This window comes from Lepus europaeus, chromosome 22 (genome assembly GCF_033115175.1).
Source record: "Lepus europaeus isolate LE1 chromosome 22, mLepTim1.pri, whole genome shotgun sequence".
Lineage (NCBI taxonomy): Eukaryota > Metazoa > Chordata > Mammalia > Lagomorpha > Leporidae > Lepus > Lepus europaeus.
This window is the reverse complement of record NC_084848.1, coordinates 25,182,336-25,200,137: the sequence shown is the minus strand read 5'-3', so window position 1 is coordinate 25,200,137 and position 17,802 is coordinate 25,182,336. Positions and strand designations below refer to the sequence as shown.

Genomic DNA, 17,802 nt, shown 5'->3' with positions numbered 1-17,802 from the left:
CTGGCTGTTGCCAACATCTGGGGAATGAACCAGTGGACGGAAGATCTCGCTTTCTGTCTCTCTGTCTTTCTCCCTGCCTTTCAAATAGATAAATAAATCTTAAAAGAATCTAAATGTAGATTATGTTTGATGGGTTACATAACTTCCCCTCATATTAGTATAAATCATAAGTTCTATGATTATCAAAATAAGTTATGCATATTAGCATACTATAGACCGTTTGAAAACCTTAGAAACTATAAACTTCAGAGTACTGACAATGTGACACACACAGCCTTGTACTTGCTGAACACTGACATTTTTCCTGGGCTTGGTTTTAAACTTTTATAAACCACCCCATGCAAGATTAGAGGGAAGACAGTGCACAAGGTAACTGTCACTTCTTTTTAAATGTTTATTTGTTTGCTTTCATTTTATTTGAGACAGAGAGAGAGAGAGACAGAGAGAGAGAAACATACAGACATTTCTTCCATCTGCTGGTCCACTCCCCAGATGCCTGCAACAGCCAGGGCTGGGCCAGGCACTAGGAGCCCAGGTCTCGGTCCAGGTCTCCCATCTGGGCGGCAAGGCTACAGGTACTTTAGCTATCAGCCACTGCCTCCCGTGGTGCACACTAGCAGGAAGCTGGAATTGGAAGCAGAGCCGGGACTCAAACTTGGGCACTGATGTAGAGTCGGGCGTTCCAACCAGGGTCTTAACCACTAAGCCGCACTCCTGACTGCCCCCACCCCACTTCTGACACCAACTGTGAGGTTGGGGAACAGTTCACAAGGCAGCCCTCCCTGGGGACCCCAATTTCAAATTCCGGGGATGTCTGCAGACCACTCTAAGGTTTGATCAATTCTAGAAGGACTCACAGAACTCACAGTAGTGGTTTATTACAACTGAAGATTAAAATCAGCCAGAGGCCGAGCCCAGGAACGTTCGGAGATGTGGCTTCCCACTGTCCTCTACCCACGGAGTCGTGGACAGTGTTACTTTCCCAGCACAGGCGAGTGACACTGTGACAGCGCTCACTCAAGCCTCGGGGTCAGAGATCTTACTGGGCCTCTGTGGCTGACTGCCCACAGGTGGGGTGGGCGAGGCACACCCAAAATCTCCACCCCTGGCCACACTGTCAGAGTGCCCAGTGGCCGTGGCAGGGACACTTGCTGGGTGGGACAGCCCAAGGACCTGGAGCCAAGACCAGCCTGCTCCTCAGGTAAGGCGTGCACCTGTAAAGAGTCTCTCTGCACATAAGCATTGTCCAGTGTGAGGGTTATTTGCTAGGGTAAATCACGGAGGTGGAATTATGACACCGGCACACGAACATTTTAAAGATTGCGGAAAAGCTTCCGGGGGAGTAACCCGATGTGTCTTCCTCCCTCCTCGCCCCCACCCAGCAGTGCCTCAGGGCCTCTCCTCTGTCACACCCCTCAATGGGCACTGTCACTGGAACAGCTCCGTGCCTTTGACAGACACCAGGTCTCCACGGGACTCTCATTTGCACTTCTGGTTACTGATGAGGGCAGATTCTTGCTCCTCTTCTAAAGAAGACTTTATTACAGAGCTCTCTCAACAGCGCCAGGAGCTGACAACAGCTCAACCAACTCCCACGCGCCCACGGCCGCACCCCCCGGGAGCTCACCTCGCCTGCAGCCCCAGCCTCTCCCACTCCCAGAGCTTTTTGAAGAAAATCTCCTGGACCCATCATTTTGCATTGTTCAGTACGAATTCTAAAAGGTAAGAACTTGTTAGTGAATGACCACGAATACAATTGTCATACTTAAAAAACTGATAGGAGGGGGCTGGAGATCTGGCACGGTGGATTAAGCCACAGCCTGAGGTGCTGGTGTCCCACATGAGCACTGGTTCAAGTCCCGGCTGCTCCACTTCCAATCCAGCTCCCTGTTAACGCCCATAAGGGATGCCGGCACTGCAGGCAGCGGCCTTACCCACTATGCCACAGCACCGGCCCCATAAATAAATCTTTTTAAAAATTGACAATAATCTCTAAATGTCTTCATATACAAGGGAGTCTCAAAAATTCATGGGAAATTCTACCTTTTAATTCCAGTTTCTACACACTTTTCGAAGCTCCCTTGTATGTGGTCAGTATCCAAATTTCCAATTGTTTCATAAAAATCAGTGTTTGTTTTAAAAGGTTTATTTATTTATTTGAACGGCAGTTACAATGAGAGAGAAAGAGAGAAACATCCATCCGCAAATGGCCACAATGGCTGGGGACAGGTCAGGCCTGGGCCAGACCGAGGCCAGGAGCCTGGAACTCCATCTGGGTCCCCTTCCCCTGCCTTCCCAGGTGCATTAGCAGGGAGCTGGATGGGAAGCAGAGCAGCTGGGATCCAGCCAGCTTTCATATGGGATGCCGGTGTCACAGGCCGCGGCTCAGCCTGCTGTGCCACAGCGCCGCCCCAATGCTTTTTTTTTTTTTTTTTTTTTGACAGATAGAGTTAGACAGTGAGAGAGAGAGACAGAGAGAAAGGTCTTCCTTCCGTTGGTTCACTCCCCAAATGGCCACCACGGCCCGCACTGCGCCGATTGGAAACCAGGAGCCAGGTGCTTCCTCCTGGTCTCCAATGTGGGTGCAGGGGCCCAAGCACTTGGGCCATCCTCCACTGCCCTCCCAGGCCACAGCAGAGAGCTGGACTGGAAGAGGAGCAACCAGGACTAGAACCCGGTGCCCATATAGGATGCCGGCACCGCAGGTGGAGGATTAACCAAGTGAGCCATGGCGCTGCCCGCCCCCCCCCCCCAGTGCTTTTTTTACACATAAGAAAATCAGGATCTAAGTGAGGACCAGACTAAGGGTCCCCGAGTCATCGATGAGCCTTTCAGTTTAACTTGTGTCCTTTCCTTCGTTCATGGATGCCCCTCCCACCACTGTCTTCACTGCTTCCTCCTGGAGCCTAAAACAGTGGGTGTGGCAGGCGGACTCCGCTGTCTCCAGGCTCCCGGCCCTCGCGATCCCCGCACCTTCCCAGACCACAGACCAAGGCAGACGATGTCACTCCTTCTCCCTTCCCCAGCCACGGCCCCTCCGCTGTCAGCATCCCTGCCAGGGTGAGTTCCTGCCCCACCTGGGGGCGTCTTCCCGAGAGACCACACGCAGCTTGTGGTCTTCGGGTCTGTCTGCGCTCCCTCCGCTCTGGGACTGTTTCTGCCTTTGAACAAATTCACCACCTCCCCCCTACCCAGCTTCCCCAGTCTGATTCCTGCATGGTTGTACATTTCTCCCAACAGAGAGCTTTTGAACAGAGGCGTCAGCCTTGAGCTGACCCCGTGTGGTCACCGTGCAGGTCAGTCCTCGCCCTTCCAACCCCCGGGCCATTCTCTTTGCTCCCGTGGCCCAGGGCTTCACACACCTCTTTGCTCTCTCTGGTGTTCTCTCTGCCACCTGCCATATTCCAGCCCGGGTGTTTAAAAGCCATCATTGTCAGAATGGGCCATGTAATCTGTGCTCATTTTTTATTGCATAAAGAGGAAGCGATGAGCAGCAGGAAGACCGCCAATGAATAATGAGAGACTTCCTCACAGCTGTTCAGGGATATATATTTTTTCTGCGGCGGAGCGAGACAGAGTCCCATCACGGCTCGCACACACATTCCACGCAGCCCCTCGTCTGTCATCCTCCAGGGGCGAAAGGGATGGTGGAGAAGTGTCACGGGGCTCAGGAGCGGCTGGTCAAGCTTGGCAGTGGGTCCTGGCGGATCTGGGGATGCAAATCTGCCCAGCCGAGTGCATCGTTTACCCCACAGCCCCTGCCCTGCGGCTGCTGCCCAATTCCCTTCCTACCAGAAGGCCTGGGAGCGGAAATAGCTCCCCGCAAGGCAGCTGCCGGAAGAAGACGGCCTTGAACTCCATCCAGACTAGACAGCCAGGAAATCAGCACCAGTGCCTTCTTGGCTATTTATTTATTTATTTTTGACAGGCAGAGTGGACAGTGAGAGAGAGAGACAGAGAGAAAGGTCTTCCTTTACCGTTGGTTCACCCTCCAATGACCGCCAGCCAGCGTGCTACAGCCGGCGCACCGTGCTGATCCGAAGCCAGGAGCCAGGTGCTTCTCCTGGTCTCCCATGGGGTGCAGGGCCCAAGCACTTGGGCCATCCTCCACTGCCCTCCCGGGCCACAGCAGAGAGCTGGCCTGGAAGAGGGGCAACTGGGACAGAATCCGGCGCCCCGACCGGGACTAGAACCCAGGGTGCCAGCGCCGCAGGCGGAGGATTAGCCTATTGAGCTATGGCGGCACTGGCCAACCTTCTTGGCTTTTGCTCTCAGCCCAGGGCAGAGGTGCGAATCGCCCAGACTTTCCTGTCCTGACGCTGGGAGCCCTGCACAGAGCAGAACCGGGCTGGGCTGGATGTGAGGCTGCCGCCTGGTGCCTTCAAGGGGCAGATGTGCGGGTCTGGCTGCTCCAGTTGGCCTGGGGGAACCCTGGTCTAGTCTCACAGTGAGAGCGCCCAGGACAGAAGCAGGCTTATCCCACAAGCCTCAGAAATTAGACCATGGTTCTTCTCTTTGTTTTCTTAAGTCCAGGGAACGAGATGTGCAAACAGCTATTTTTTTTTTTTTTTTTTTGCCACTAAAAGCCATTCTTCCCCTCCCTCTGCTCCCCTTTTGGGCTCCTCCCCCAGCTCCCCAAGGGGCCAAAGAAGCCGGCCAGACCCCAGTGCCCCCAATAAGGCCCCGCACGGTCCCTCTTCAACTGCCCCTTCTCCCGGGCTTTCCATTTGCTTGGGGGAAAGAACCTTGGTTTCTCCTCCTCACTTTTCAATGTATTTACTTCAGGGGCCCGCGTTGTGAGGCAGCGGGTTAAGCCGCTACCTGCAACACTAGCATCCCATAACAGAGCACCAGGCTTGAGTCCCTAGTGCACCTGGGGAAGCAGCAGAAGAAGGCCCAAATATTTGGGCCCCTGCCAGTCACTGTGAGTCCCAGATGGAGCTGCAGGCCCCTGGCTTCAGCCTGGCCCAGCCCCAGCCCCAGCTGTTACAGCCATCTGGGGAGTGAACCAGCAGATGGAAGATTCTCTCTCTCTCTGTCTTGCCCTTCTCTGTTACTCTGCCTTTCAAATAGATAAAGTAAATCTTTTGAAAAATGTATTTGCTTTATTGCCAGCTTCATTCATTCCATGAAATGTCTGACAAACAATGAAAGTGATACAGCAAGTTAGACCTTAACGGAGGACACTTGGGGCCGATGCTGTGGCGTAGTGGGCCAGGCCTCTGCCTGCGGGGCTGGCAACCTGCATGAGCACTGGTTCATGTCCTGGCTGCTTCTCTTCTAATCCAGCTCTCTGCTGTGGCCTGAGGAAGCAGTGGAGGATGGCCCGAGTGCTTGGGCCCCTGCACCTGCGTGGGAGACCCAGAAGAAGCTCCTAGCTCCTGGCTTTGGATCATCCAAGCTCCAGCTGTTGCGGCCATTTGGGGAGTGAACCAGCAGATGGAAGACCGTTCTGTCTCTCCCACTCTCTGTCTATACCTCTACCTCACACATAAATAAATAAAGTAATAAGAAAGGGGGAAAATCGGGCTGGGGAAATAGAGGCAGGAAAAGTGAGACGACGCCACACGAGCTCTTAGAGCAGAGAGTGAGTGATGTGTGCTTGCTAATTTGTATCTGGGTTTTCTGGAAACATCATCATTGATTCCCTCCACAGTGTCCGTGAGATAAAAGGAAACGGTTGTTTGGGAGGAAGTTCTGAAGTTGCAGGTGCATCTCTGGTGAGAAGGCCGATGTTTGTTCTTTTAAAGATGCGAGCAACACCCTTGATGAGTGTTCTGAGGCATACGATCATTTCAGTTTTTAAACTTTCTTATTAGGGCTGTTGGGAAGATCCCTGGCGTTGGAATTCTGTGATTGTCTTCAGAAAGAATTGATGTCTTATGAAATCGAGCGTGGAAAGACACCACCTTCCCTGCCCCGCCAACTCCTCTGCCGCCGCCTCCTCCTTTTTGAAAGAATCCTGGGCATTTTCCACTTTGTAGACCCGGGGGACCTGGGCTCTGTGCCCTTGTGCCGTGGGTCCTGTGTCCTGATCTCACTGTGGCTTCAGCGACAATGTGTTCCTGCAGGTACCCGAATAAGTGGAAGTGCCCAGCCCAGCTGCTTTACCGTGCGATCGCTGAATCCATGCAGTCCAGGGGTGGGCATGTGGGCTAGTGGTTAAGATGCCAGGTAGATGCCCACACCCTGAGTAGGAGGGCCTGGGTTCGAGTCCACTCCTGGCTTCCTGTTAATGCATGCCCTGACAGGCAGCAGGTGACAGCTCACGTAGCCGGGTCCCCACCACCCTTTGGGACTTCACGGTTGAGTTGCCGGCTCTCGGCCTTGACCCCAGTGCAGCCCCAGCTGTTGTGGGCCTGCGGGGAGCAAACCAACATATGGGAGTGCTCTCTCTCCCTGTCTCCTTCTGCCTCTCAAATAGATACAATAAGAAACATCTTATGGGGCCGGCGCTTTGGCGTCGTGGGTAAAGCTGCCATCTGCAGTGCCGGCATCCCATATGGGTGCCAGTTCAAGTCCCAGCTGCTCTACTTCCAATCTGCCTCTCTGCTGTGGCCTGGGAAAGCAGTAGAAGATGGTCCAAGTCCTTGGGCCCCTGCACCCACGTGGGAGACCCAGAAGACGCTCCTGGCTCCTGGCTTTGGATCGGCATGGCTCTGGCCATTGCAGCCAACTGGGGAGTGAACCAGCAGGTAGAAGACCTCTCTCTCTCTCTCTGCCTCTCCTCTCTCTGTATAACTCTTACCTTCAAATAAATAAAGAAATCTTTAAAAAAAGAGAGAAACATTTTAAAGAAGAGCTACATTCTAAACAAAGAAAATGGCATACAGTGAGTGGGACTTTTCTAAGGCGTCGTTCTCATATTTGGTTGTGTATCAGAACCTCCTAAAAAGTAAACAAAACAGAGATTGTGGGGTCCTACCCCAGAGTCTCTAACTCATCCAGTCTGACATGGGCCTGGGAATTGTATCCCTAACAGACTTCTCAGTGGCGCTGTTGCTGTCGGCCTGGAAGTCACACTTGGGAAACGCCGTTCTAAAGATCCCCATTCTTCCCCCCAAATCCTCGTAGCTTGGAAAACCAGCTGTGGTTCATTCGCAGTCGCCATGTCATGGTTTTTGTATTTTGACTTTAGTCTTAACCTAAACCAGGAATCTGCCAGGCTAGGGTTTAGAGCAGCTCGTGTGAGAGTAACAGGAAAGCAGAGCTGGCGCCCCGGCTCACTAGGTTAATCCTCCGCCTGCGGTGCCAGCACACCGGGTTCTAGTCCCGGTCGGGGCGCCGGATGCTGTCCTGGTTGCTCCTCTTCCAGTCCAGCTCTCTGCTGTGGCCCATGAGGGCAGTGGAGGATGGCACAAGTGCTTGGGCCCCTGTACCTGTGTGGGAGACCTAGAGGAAGCACCTGGCTCCTGGCTTTGGATCGGCACAGTGCGCTGGCCATAGCGGCTAATTGCGGGGTGAACCAACAGGAGGAAGACCTTTCTCTCTCTCTCTCTCTCTAACTCTGCCTGTTTAAAAAAAAAAAAAAAAAGAATTACAGGGAAGCAGATATGCAGACTGTGTGAGCACGCACGGCCTATACTGACTACTGTTGGATTTTTGCACAGTTCTGGCCTCAGCACAATACTGTACTGCCATCAACTGAGTGGTGCCTCTCAGATGCTTGATAATATCCCGAAAAATCAGAAAGATAAACAGTATAATTATAATTAATTATAATTATGTCAATACAGCCTGGCCGAGGATCTCACTCTTTGAGTAAAGAATTCTTTCCCAGAACTGTCACCTTAAGCTGAGGCACCTTACAGATAAGCATCCATTCTGGCAGCAGTCTGGCTGCAGTCAGCCACCACGGAGGACTTAGGGAGGACGAGGAAGAAGTAAGGAGAACATTCCATAGCTGCGTAGCACCTTGCATTCCCAGGATGCTTTGCTGCCTGCGCTGGCATTGTCTTCTGAAGTTCTACTACAGGTGCCAGGTAAGCTAGGTAAATAGGGAGTCGGCATTGCCTGACACAGTTTTCAACACATCCACGTGTCCACTGCTACTCCGCCTAATTTCCCATCTCTTGAATTTAGGCTCTGCTTAGTCCTACAGTGAGCAGAAGGCAGCAGAGGGGCCGGCACTGTGGTGTAGCTTGTAAAGCCATCATCTGCGGTGCAGGCATCCCGTATGGGCACTGGTTTGAGTCCCAGCTGCTCCACTTCCAATCCAGCTCTCTGCTATGGCCTGGGAAAGCAATGGAAGATGGCCCAAGTCCTTGGGCTCCTGCACCCATGTGGGAGACCCAGAAGAAGCTCCTGGCTCCTGGCTTCAGATTGGTGCAGCTCCAGCCGCTGCGGCCATCTTGGGGAGTGAACCAAAGGATGGAAGACCTCTCTCTGTCTCTCTGTCTCTCTCCCTCTGCCTCTCTGTGATTCTGCCTTTCAAATAAATAAATAAATCTTAAAAAAAAAAAAAAAAAGAAGGTGGTGGCAGAAACCACAGCTTACCTGAAACCCGGCCAGTCCCCAAGGGTGGTCCTAAAGTGTCCGCCATCCCCGCTTCCTGGGGAAAACGAGCCTCCATGTTGTGAGGCGGCTCAGGCAAGTCTGTGGAGAGACCCAGGTGCTGAGGGGCTGAACTGAAACCCCCGGCCCACAGCCCCGTGAGCGCAGAGACATCGGGACGCCAACCTCGCCAAGGCCCAGGGCAAGCCGCGCCCCACCCCTGAGACCATGGACGCCAACCTCGCCCAAGGCCCAGGGCAAGCCGCGCCCCACCCCTGAGACCATGGACGCCAACCTCGCCAAGGCCCAGGGCAAGCCGCGCCCCACCCCTGAGACCATGGACGCCAACCTCGCCCAAGGCCCAGGGTAAGCCGCGCCCCACCCCTGAGACCATGGACGCTGCTTGTCCTGAGGCACCGGGCTTCAGACTGCGGGCACGGCAGGCAGCGAGAGGGGACAGTAGCCTACGTCAGCTGACATTCCTTCCACCAGACTTCCACAGCTCCAAAGTCCGAGCTCACTGCTGGGCCGGGTGACCTGGAGGCTGCCACGGCGCCTCCCCGAGCCCCCCTCACAGACCCACCCGGATGTTTCTCGAGGGCCCTGAACGCGAGTCTGAAATTACTGCCAGGCTCCCATCTCTCCCATCTCCATCATTCGAACCCTTGTACCCCGCACCCGCGGCTTCTCTTCCTAAAGCGACGTTCTTCTGGAATGATTGCAGCCACACATCGCCCTGTTGTGCTTTGTGCACCTGCTTGTTGCAGGTATGTGTATGTATGTGTGTGTATGTACATATATGTATGTATACACACAGTTATGTAAAATCTCATGATGTTAAATGTAGCAACAAGCCTAGCAAGATGGCAATCAAGTCAGTCACAGAAGGTGTGAGGTGGGCTGGGGGTGGTGGCGGCTGGGGACCCCACTGCCACCTGGAATTGGGTTCAGCGATGGATTCATCCGCAGGTGTAGCTCAGCTGCCTTTGGTCGGAGTTCTGGAAATCGCTCCAACTTAGGAGCCCCTTGTAGTGGCTGACAAACTGGAAGCAGGCCTTTGTCGGGAAGGCGTGTTAAGAAGAACGGGGCTATGCCTCCAGCGAGTGGGCGGAGAGGAGTGGGTCGCCCGAGGGTTCTTGGAATCGAATGCAGGATTTTCAGGGTGAGAGCGGCCCAGGAAAAGCTGCCAGGCGGAGGTTCTTGGATGTGATATTGATTTTCTTAGCATCGTTTTCGTTTTCAGCAGACTGCCTTTTCCTGCATGCTTTTCCTCGTTCACTCTTTAGAAAGAACTCGGGTTGTACAGTGATATAAACACAGCTCCTCTGTGATCTGTCTCACAACCAGGAACACCTTTTAGAATTTATGTAAGAGAAAACATTTTGGTGCTATCACAAGAGGTCTCTAAAATGTCTGCTGTAATTTGCTTTAATCTTTATTGGACTCATGGGAAAATTTCATGCCACTAAGAAATATATAATTTCCTCCAGGTGTTAAATCTCTACTATCAAGGCCGGTGCTGTGGCATAGCGGGTAAAGCCGCCGCCTGCAGCACCCACACCCCGTGTGGGCGCCAGTTCAAGCCCCAGCTGCTCCACTTCCCATCCAGCCCTGTGTTGTGGACTGGGAAAGCAGCAGAAGATGGCCCAAGTCAGAGGAAGCTCTTGGCTCCTGGCTTTGGATCGGCACAGCTCCGGCCACTGCAGCCACTTGGGGAGTGAACCAGTGGATGGAAGACCTCTCTCTCTCTCTCTACTTTGCTTCTCTGTAGCTCTGCCTTTCAAATAAATAAATAAATAAATATTTAAAAAAAAACTATTATTAACTGTTAATATCCAGGAACCCTGTGTGCTCATGGAAAGATCTAGAATCTATGACTTTGGCTAATCATGTACCAATTCCCAAAGTCTTTTTAAAAATGTTTTATTACTTGTTGTAGAAGCAGAGAGAGAGAGAGAGATGGACAAGCAGATACAGAGAGCTCCATCCACTAGTTCACTCCCTGAACACCTGTAATAGCCAGTGCTGGGCTGAGGCCAAAGCTGGGAGCAGGGAGCCAGGAATTCAACCCAGGTCTCCCACAAGCGTGGCAGAGACCCAAGTACTCGAGTGATCACCTGCTGCCTCCCAGGGGTGCGTTAGCAGAAGCTGGAGCCAAAAGCTGGGCCCTTCAATGTGGAACGTGGGAGTCTCAACCACTAAGCTGAACACTCACCACATGGTCTCAATTTCTCATGGAAAAAAAGCACAGGATTGCAATCCAGGGTCTCTGGGCAAGGAAATTGTGTGTGTGTGTGTGTGTGTGTAGGGCTTGTCCAGGCATCTTTTATCATGTGGATGATTACCATTTGAATGGCAAAAATAGCAGTCCTTAAGTCAAGTGGAAAAACTGCAAACTGCAAATGGATCTGCACGTATGTGTCAAAATCACCATGGGATTCATAACAAGCTAACTTAGAGTTTTGAAGCCAAACCCAACAGTCATTAATAATTTAAGGAGAGTAATGACAGCTATTGGAAACCCTGACTGCCTCAAGACAGCACTGATGGGGCTGGTGCTATGGTGTAGCTGGTCAAGATGCTGCCTGCGGCGTCGAGTCCCGGCTGCTCCACTTCCGATGCAGCTCCCTGCGAATGTGCTTCGAAAAGCAGCGGACGATGGGCCAAGTGCTTGGGCCCCTACATCCATGTGGGAGACCCAGATGAAGCTACTGACTCCTGACTTTGGCCTGGTCCAGCCCTGACCATTGCAGACATTTGGGGAGTGAACCAGCAGATGAAGATCTCTCTCTCTCTCTCTCTCTCTCTCTCTCTCTCTCTCTCTTTCTCTCTGCCCCTCTCCTTTTCTGTAACTATGATTTTCAAAAATAAGTAAATCTTAAAAAAAAAATCGCTGATGAGCAAGGATGCCCTGGTGACCAAGGAGCTTTATGAAGGCTATGAGAGTCCTGCTCTGTGAAGGTGAACTCAGGGGTGGGCGTGTGGTGTGACCGAGGGTGTGCAGGTGCCAGGTGGTTTGACAGACCCTGGACTGGAAGGCCCCAGTGAGCCCTGGGACTGTGCTCATGAAAAGCTCACGGATGCAAAATCCCAGTCTTCCTCCATAAGCTCCTCAGGGGGTGACCAGCCCAAACCCCTTGGTCACAGGGGGCAACGATCATCTCTGTCCTCGCTCACCTTCTGATCAGAAGAACCTAGGAAGGGCTCCTGCTGGCTCTTAGCCCAACAGGGACCCTGCGCAGCTGGACAGTGGGTCACCAAGAGTTAGTATCTATGCTACAGAGGGAACTGGGGGAGGGGCCTGCTGCCCGCTGTGCAGCTGTTTAAGCCTGCCTGGGGGAGCTGGGTTACTTGGGACAGTCAGAGGGCACAGCCTCAAGTATGAATGAGGCACTGGCCCCAGCTCTACAGAGCCTGCAGTGTTGCCGCTGAGTGAGCCTGGTGGTGATTGGGGTGGGAAATGGTCGGTTACCATGGATGTTATGGGGAGGGTGGGTAGTCAGGGTGGGTGTTGCAGATGGCCTGGGGTGGGAGGGACCAGGTCAGCACACGTTCTGATTATTTCTGGTCATTCCTTATTTATAGAAAGATTTTTTCTATTGTCTCTTATAGCTTACCCACTTAATTTTCAGATAATTTCCTTTAAAAGTAATCAGGAAGCCAGGAATTGATGTATAGCTAAGTCAGTTTCTAGGTACTTTGGTTCCAAATATATATATTTCAAAGCTCTGTGTGATATACAGAGCCAAGGAGAGATCAGACAACGTACAAAACACAGAGCTTGTCATTTGTGAATTTGCTGAATTTCACTATTCGAATCGTCACTTGAAGGCTATTGTCCTGCAAGGCTCATGCTTTTCTCTAAATAGAGAAGGTCTCCAGCCACCCCGATGTCCAGTTGCCTCTCCTTTTCGGCGCCTCACGCATTTCATTAATCTCCGCTTTGCTGTTCTCTGTCCCCGATCGCTAGGCAGCACTCTCACCGGAATCCCAGTGGATTATTTTTTAAGCGCGTGTGTTCCTCTGCTTGTGAAGTTTGCTTATAAAGATAGTTGCACATCCTGAGCTCCTGCAGGATATCAAAAGACAGAATTAGACATGAGCCTCTCCCTCTGTGCTCACCATGAAAATACTACACAGGGTAGAGGCATGAGGAACGCACAAGAACACACACCTTTGTAGTTGTGTTTTTGCACCGGAACCTGCCGATCGGTCTTCATTTTGGGGAATATTTTTTACGAATGTGTTTATTGACTGCGTTTTAGAAAGGTAGGTGCACCTGTGGCTTGTTCTGTTCACTACCAGTAGGTTTAGGGTTTCCTGCCTAACGTGTTGACTGGGTGTCAAGAACCTGTCATACCTGGCGAGCAATAGAAGCCTCCAGAACCCGAGGCAAATCCTGGTGCATGGGCAGCTCTGATTGACTTGTTGACATGTTTAGTTTGGTCTTGGGAACCAACACAGTCAGATTTGCAAAGTCTGTTTCACTTCTGTGGCTGGTAGGGATTTATTTTCTAAGCTGCTACAGAATGTTGTACCCGACTCTAATTTTTAGCCGTGCCTTCTAACCTGTTGTAATAGCACTAGAGGTTGTCAGATGTCTCACAATGATTCCCTCTACCCTGTTGTGTTAAGTCTGCTTTCTGTTGCTAGGAACACAAGCCTGGGTGAATTCTAAAGGAGGAGAGGTTTCTTTTGGCCCTGGTTCTGGAGGTGTAGGGTCTAGGGATGGCATCTGGTGACAGTCTTCTTGCAGGCAGGGTCCTGGGACAGTGCAGGGCCACCCGCTCCCCCCTACCCCCCGGTTTGAAAAAGGAATGTGTGTGTGTGTGTGTGTCTCGTCTGATCTCTCTCCTTATAAAGCTACCAGGATTTAATCATGGAGACTCCACCCTAATGACCTTAGCTAATGGCAGTCACCTCCCAGAGGCCTCACCTCACAGCACCATAGTTGGATTAAATATCTGCTTCTTAATCCCGCACTGTGGGGATGAAATGGCAACCCGTGAACCTTGCAGAGACACGCAAGCATATCCCAGCCACACCACCCATGGCAATGGAACGTTTAAGCGGAGCCACTTTTTAACCTAGCCGGGGCAGGGCAGGGGAATGTGAACTTTGCCATAATTACTGCTCTAACGGCTTCTCCCTCCCTCCAATGCCTGGCTGTCTCTCTGAGCTTGATTGAAACATGCGCTTGGTGGGGTTGAGAGTCTACTGCAGAGGCTAAGTGGAAGTGATGATGTTTGGAGTTGGGGAAGGAAGGTGGAGAAGTGAGCTGAGGCTGACCCGGCCACAGGCTGAAGTCAGCAGCCGGGGAGGGCCGGCAGCTCCGGGGACCAGCGCTGGTGCACGGCCACGCCTTGCAGCCCCTGGGGTTCTGGGACCGCAGGCCCTTCCCAAAGGCCTTCTCCTTGCTCCACGAGTGCGCGCGTTCCACATGGCCAATGGCCAGCATGTCTTTGCAGTGTAGGGAAAGGACAGAACAGTCCAGCCATCCCAGCCACTGTCCTACTGAGGAAGAAGGCTCCCCTGACTGGCTTCTGAGCCCACTTTTCCGGATCTGACCACGGCTAGAAAATAGGCAAAAGATGGGGGAGTGGATGTCACCCGTGCCTTATTAGCCCCTCATGTCCCAGCACCATCGCTAGCCCACCGTTGGAGTGACTCTTTTTGCTTTCGTAAAGTGTGTTTGTACACAGAAAGCCCGTATCTTTGTGCTTCCTGTAGATGGAGCTTTCTAGTTGTTCTAACTGCACGGTAGCGGCAACAAATCCAAGATAGATGATGAATTCATTAGTGTTATTGACTTCCTAAAAGGAGGAACAGTTCATCTCACGGACTCCGGTCGTTTTCTCAAGTGGGCAGGAAGGGCTTGTGCACACAGAGCTGTGCATAGCTAACGAACTTCCCAGTGCACAGAGTGTAACATGCCCTGGGACCATTTCGAAAAACACCGTACAGGTTTTCACGTAGTGTTGCCACACAGCCGAACAGGCCAGGAGAATGGCCAGTGTTTCAGCGGGCTCCTAATGGATAAGAGACAAGAAAGCGCACGAGTGATCCAACACACGTCGTTTTAGCTCACAGGCTGAATCATGTCTCTCTCCTTCCAACCTGCCTACCCTAGGCGAGTCTCACCACTCTTTGGTTCATCTGTGAATTCACTCCCCAAATGGCTGCGACAACTGGGGCTGGGCCAGGTTGAAACTCAAAGCCAGGAACTCCATCCAGGTCTCCAGTGGGTACAGGACCCCAAGCGCTTGGGCCATCTTTCCCAGGTGCGTTAGCAGGGAGTGGCATTGGAAACGGAGCAGCCAGGACTCAAATCGGTGCCCATATGGGATGCCGGCTTCTCAGGCAGTGGTGTAACCTGCTTCGATACAATGCTGGTCCCCATCCATTTCTAAATGTGTATTCTGGGGATAGAGAAACAGTCCAATATCATGAGTGATTTTTAGACAAGAGCTTCTTGGGAAGCCATCCACAGAGTAAGGGTGCCTTTCATATTGGGATTAGTTAACTGTGCTTAGGGAATTGGGGACCATCCTTCACCTCCTCCCTCCCCCCGCCAACCCAATTCCACTCCCCCAGTCCTACCCCGAGTCTTGCTCACTATTGGTCATCTTCAAGAGGAAATAATGAATGGGGAGGGGAGAGCCCACGGCACACGTAACTACTTTTGCCCTTGTTTGCCTACGGTGCGGGTGTCTGCGTCTGTGCCCTTGCACGTGTGTGTGTTTCTGTATTCCCTTTGCATGTACCTCTAATTGATCTTGAAAAGAAGGGACAGTTAAAGAAGACGTTAAGGTGAAATGAAGCCATAACGGCAGCTGGAGACTTTTATTAAGTGTGGCAAAGTTCCCTGGGCTGCGCTGAAATTGTTTATTGATTTTGGTATGGCTGGGTGCTCGGGAGTAATCGCCCAGAATGCCACTAGAGAGAGCATCTTGTTAGCTCACGCACGGCTCGGCCTCCGCACAGCATCCGCGCTGGAGCTTGCCTCTTTAACCTGTAAATAAATACTCCTGGTTAACTCCTGAGGTGCCTCTGCCTGGGACCAGAGCTGCTTCGGCCTCGAGCGGGCCTGCTCCCAGCAGCACGCGAAGGCTCCTGGGGTCTGGTTTCTTCCATTAGCTGTGGTTGTCTCAAGGGGGAGGGGAACAGACTTAGGCTGGATATGAAAGATGCTTTTTGTTTCTCCATCTTTAACGTGTGTTTGGTTTGTTTTTTCCCATTTCCCCTTTAGTGGAAAGGTGGGAAATTTGAAGAAACAAAATACATTGAGGTTTTTTTTTGTTTTTTGTTTTGTTTTGTTTTGTTTTTGTTTTTAGTAGTGATCTCACCACACTGCTCCTTTGTCTTTCCTGGGCTGTGGGTCAGTCTCTGTGCCTGGGCTTTGCCTGGGTTTCCTATGGCAACAACTACATTTTGCCTGCTTCTCCAGAAGGCAGGGCTGGGCCTGGGCACCGACCCAGGGTGGGGCAGCTGTGTGTGAGGGGTGGGAGGGGCCCAGGTCACACACCCTGCCCCCAAGCTGGGGACAAGTGGAGAGAGAAGACGGGGTCGGGACCAGATAGTGGGATGACAGCCAGGAAGTTTGGGGTACCTGAAAGGGAGCTGGTTTACTCGGGGGTGTCCTGCAGCCAAGAAGCTTCAGAGTTAGTGAGGGAGAGCCGACCACCCTGCGCGTCTTGCAGTGAAATACCCTCACGGTGGCTCTGTTTTTTCTGACGCTCGCAGCGTGGCCCAGCACAGCTCCAAACATCACAGAGCTAGGAAGCACCTGGGGCCAGGGGCGCCCTTCAGAATCCCTTGGAACCAGCAGCTGTCGCGCTGCTGTGGACCGTCCCTCTGATGATCCTCCGACAGGCTCTCCCATGACGCTGATGCAAGGCCAGGGCCTCTGCGCGGCTCCGTGCGCTCCTCCCGGCCCTCCCACATGGTCACTGCGATCTCCTGGGGCCCGGCAGTAGTGCAGCTCCTCGTTCTCAACACCAGCAGGTCTTCGTCTTCCTCCCCACCCCCGCCGCCTGGATTCTACAGGGACTCGGAGATTGCGTTCTGAGTATGTCCACAACTCCCGCCCCACTCAGCCTCATTACTGCCGATCCACTGTGTCCAGTGTCTTAGGGAATGACTCTGTTGCCAGGAAAGGGAGCGAAGAAGCTGCTGTCGATTATACCACAATCCCTAAGTAATTGATGAAGAACAGAAGTCTATTTAGATCATGGTTCTGGGGGCTGCAAGAACGAGAGCATGATGAGATGAGGGCCTCTTGGGTGCATCCCACAGTGAGCGGGGTCTGGCTCGGGCCTCTCTATCTCTTATTATAAATCTCTAATGCCACCATCTGCTGCCTCCCAGGGTGCACATTAGCGGGAGCTGGAGCTGGAACCAGGCGCCCTGATACGGGATGCTGGTGTCCCATACCGTTCATGACCACTGTGCCGCACTTCCGTCCCTCTGTTTCTCATCTTACAGAGCTCTCATGTGGTCATCGAATGCTCATTACCCCCCAGAGGCCTCGTGCCCAAATAGAGGCAACACATGGGATTGGGGATTAAGTTCCCAACGCATGCTATGTGGGGAACACAGTCACACTGGAGCGCCTGGCATTACTTTTTCCTGCTTGTACTTAACCTCCTGTAAGAGAGAGTTCATAATTGCCCCCATTCAACAGATCAGTGTTGGTCAAGACTGAGAGGAAGTAGGAAATGTTAAGATGAAACGGACCACAAGTTAGCTGTATGCCAAATGGCATGACCCTGGAATCTCAGGAGAGCCCAAATGTTCCTAAACCAGGGGCCGTGTCCTTTTTTATTGATTGACCATTTTCATTTCATTTATTTGAAAGGCAGAGAGAGAAACACACACACAGAGAGAGAGACAGACAGACAGACAGAGACAGAAACATACACAGAGATCTGTGATCTACTGGTTTACACTCCAAATGCCTACAAAAATCAGTGCTGGGCTAACCCAATGCCAGGAGCCCAGAACTCAGTCTGGGTCTCCCTTATGGGTAGCAGGGACCCAAGGACCTGAGCCCTCATCGACCATCCCCTAGGGTTCATGTTAGTAGGGAGCTGGAATCAGAAACAGAGATTCCCAGGCACTCTGATATGGGTTGGGAGCATCCCAAGAAGTATCTATTTTTTTCTTTTTGAAAGATTTATTTATTTATTTATTTGAAGACAGAGTTACAGAGAAGCAGAGAGAGACAGAGAGAGAGGTCTTCCATCTACTGGTTCACTCCCCAAATGGCTGCAATGGCCAGAGCTGTGCCTATTCGAAGCCAGGAGCCAG

General features: G+C 52.2%; 1 pseudogene; it reads left to right on the top strand.

Annotated features, from left to right (window-relative positions):
* Window positions 1-8,776: 8,776 nt before the first annotated feature.
* LOC133751418 (calcium load-activated calcium channel-like) overlaps window positions 8,777-17,802 on the top strand; it is a 37,624-nt pseudogene continuing 28,598 nt past the window's right edge.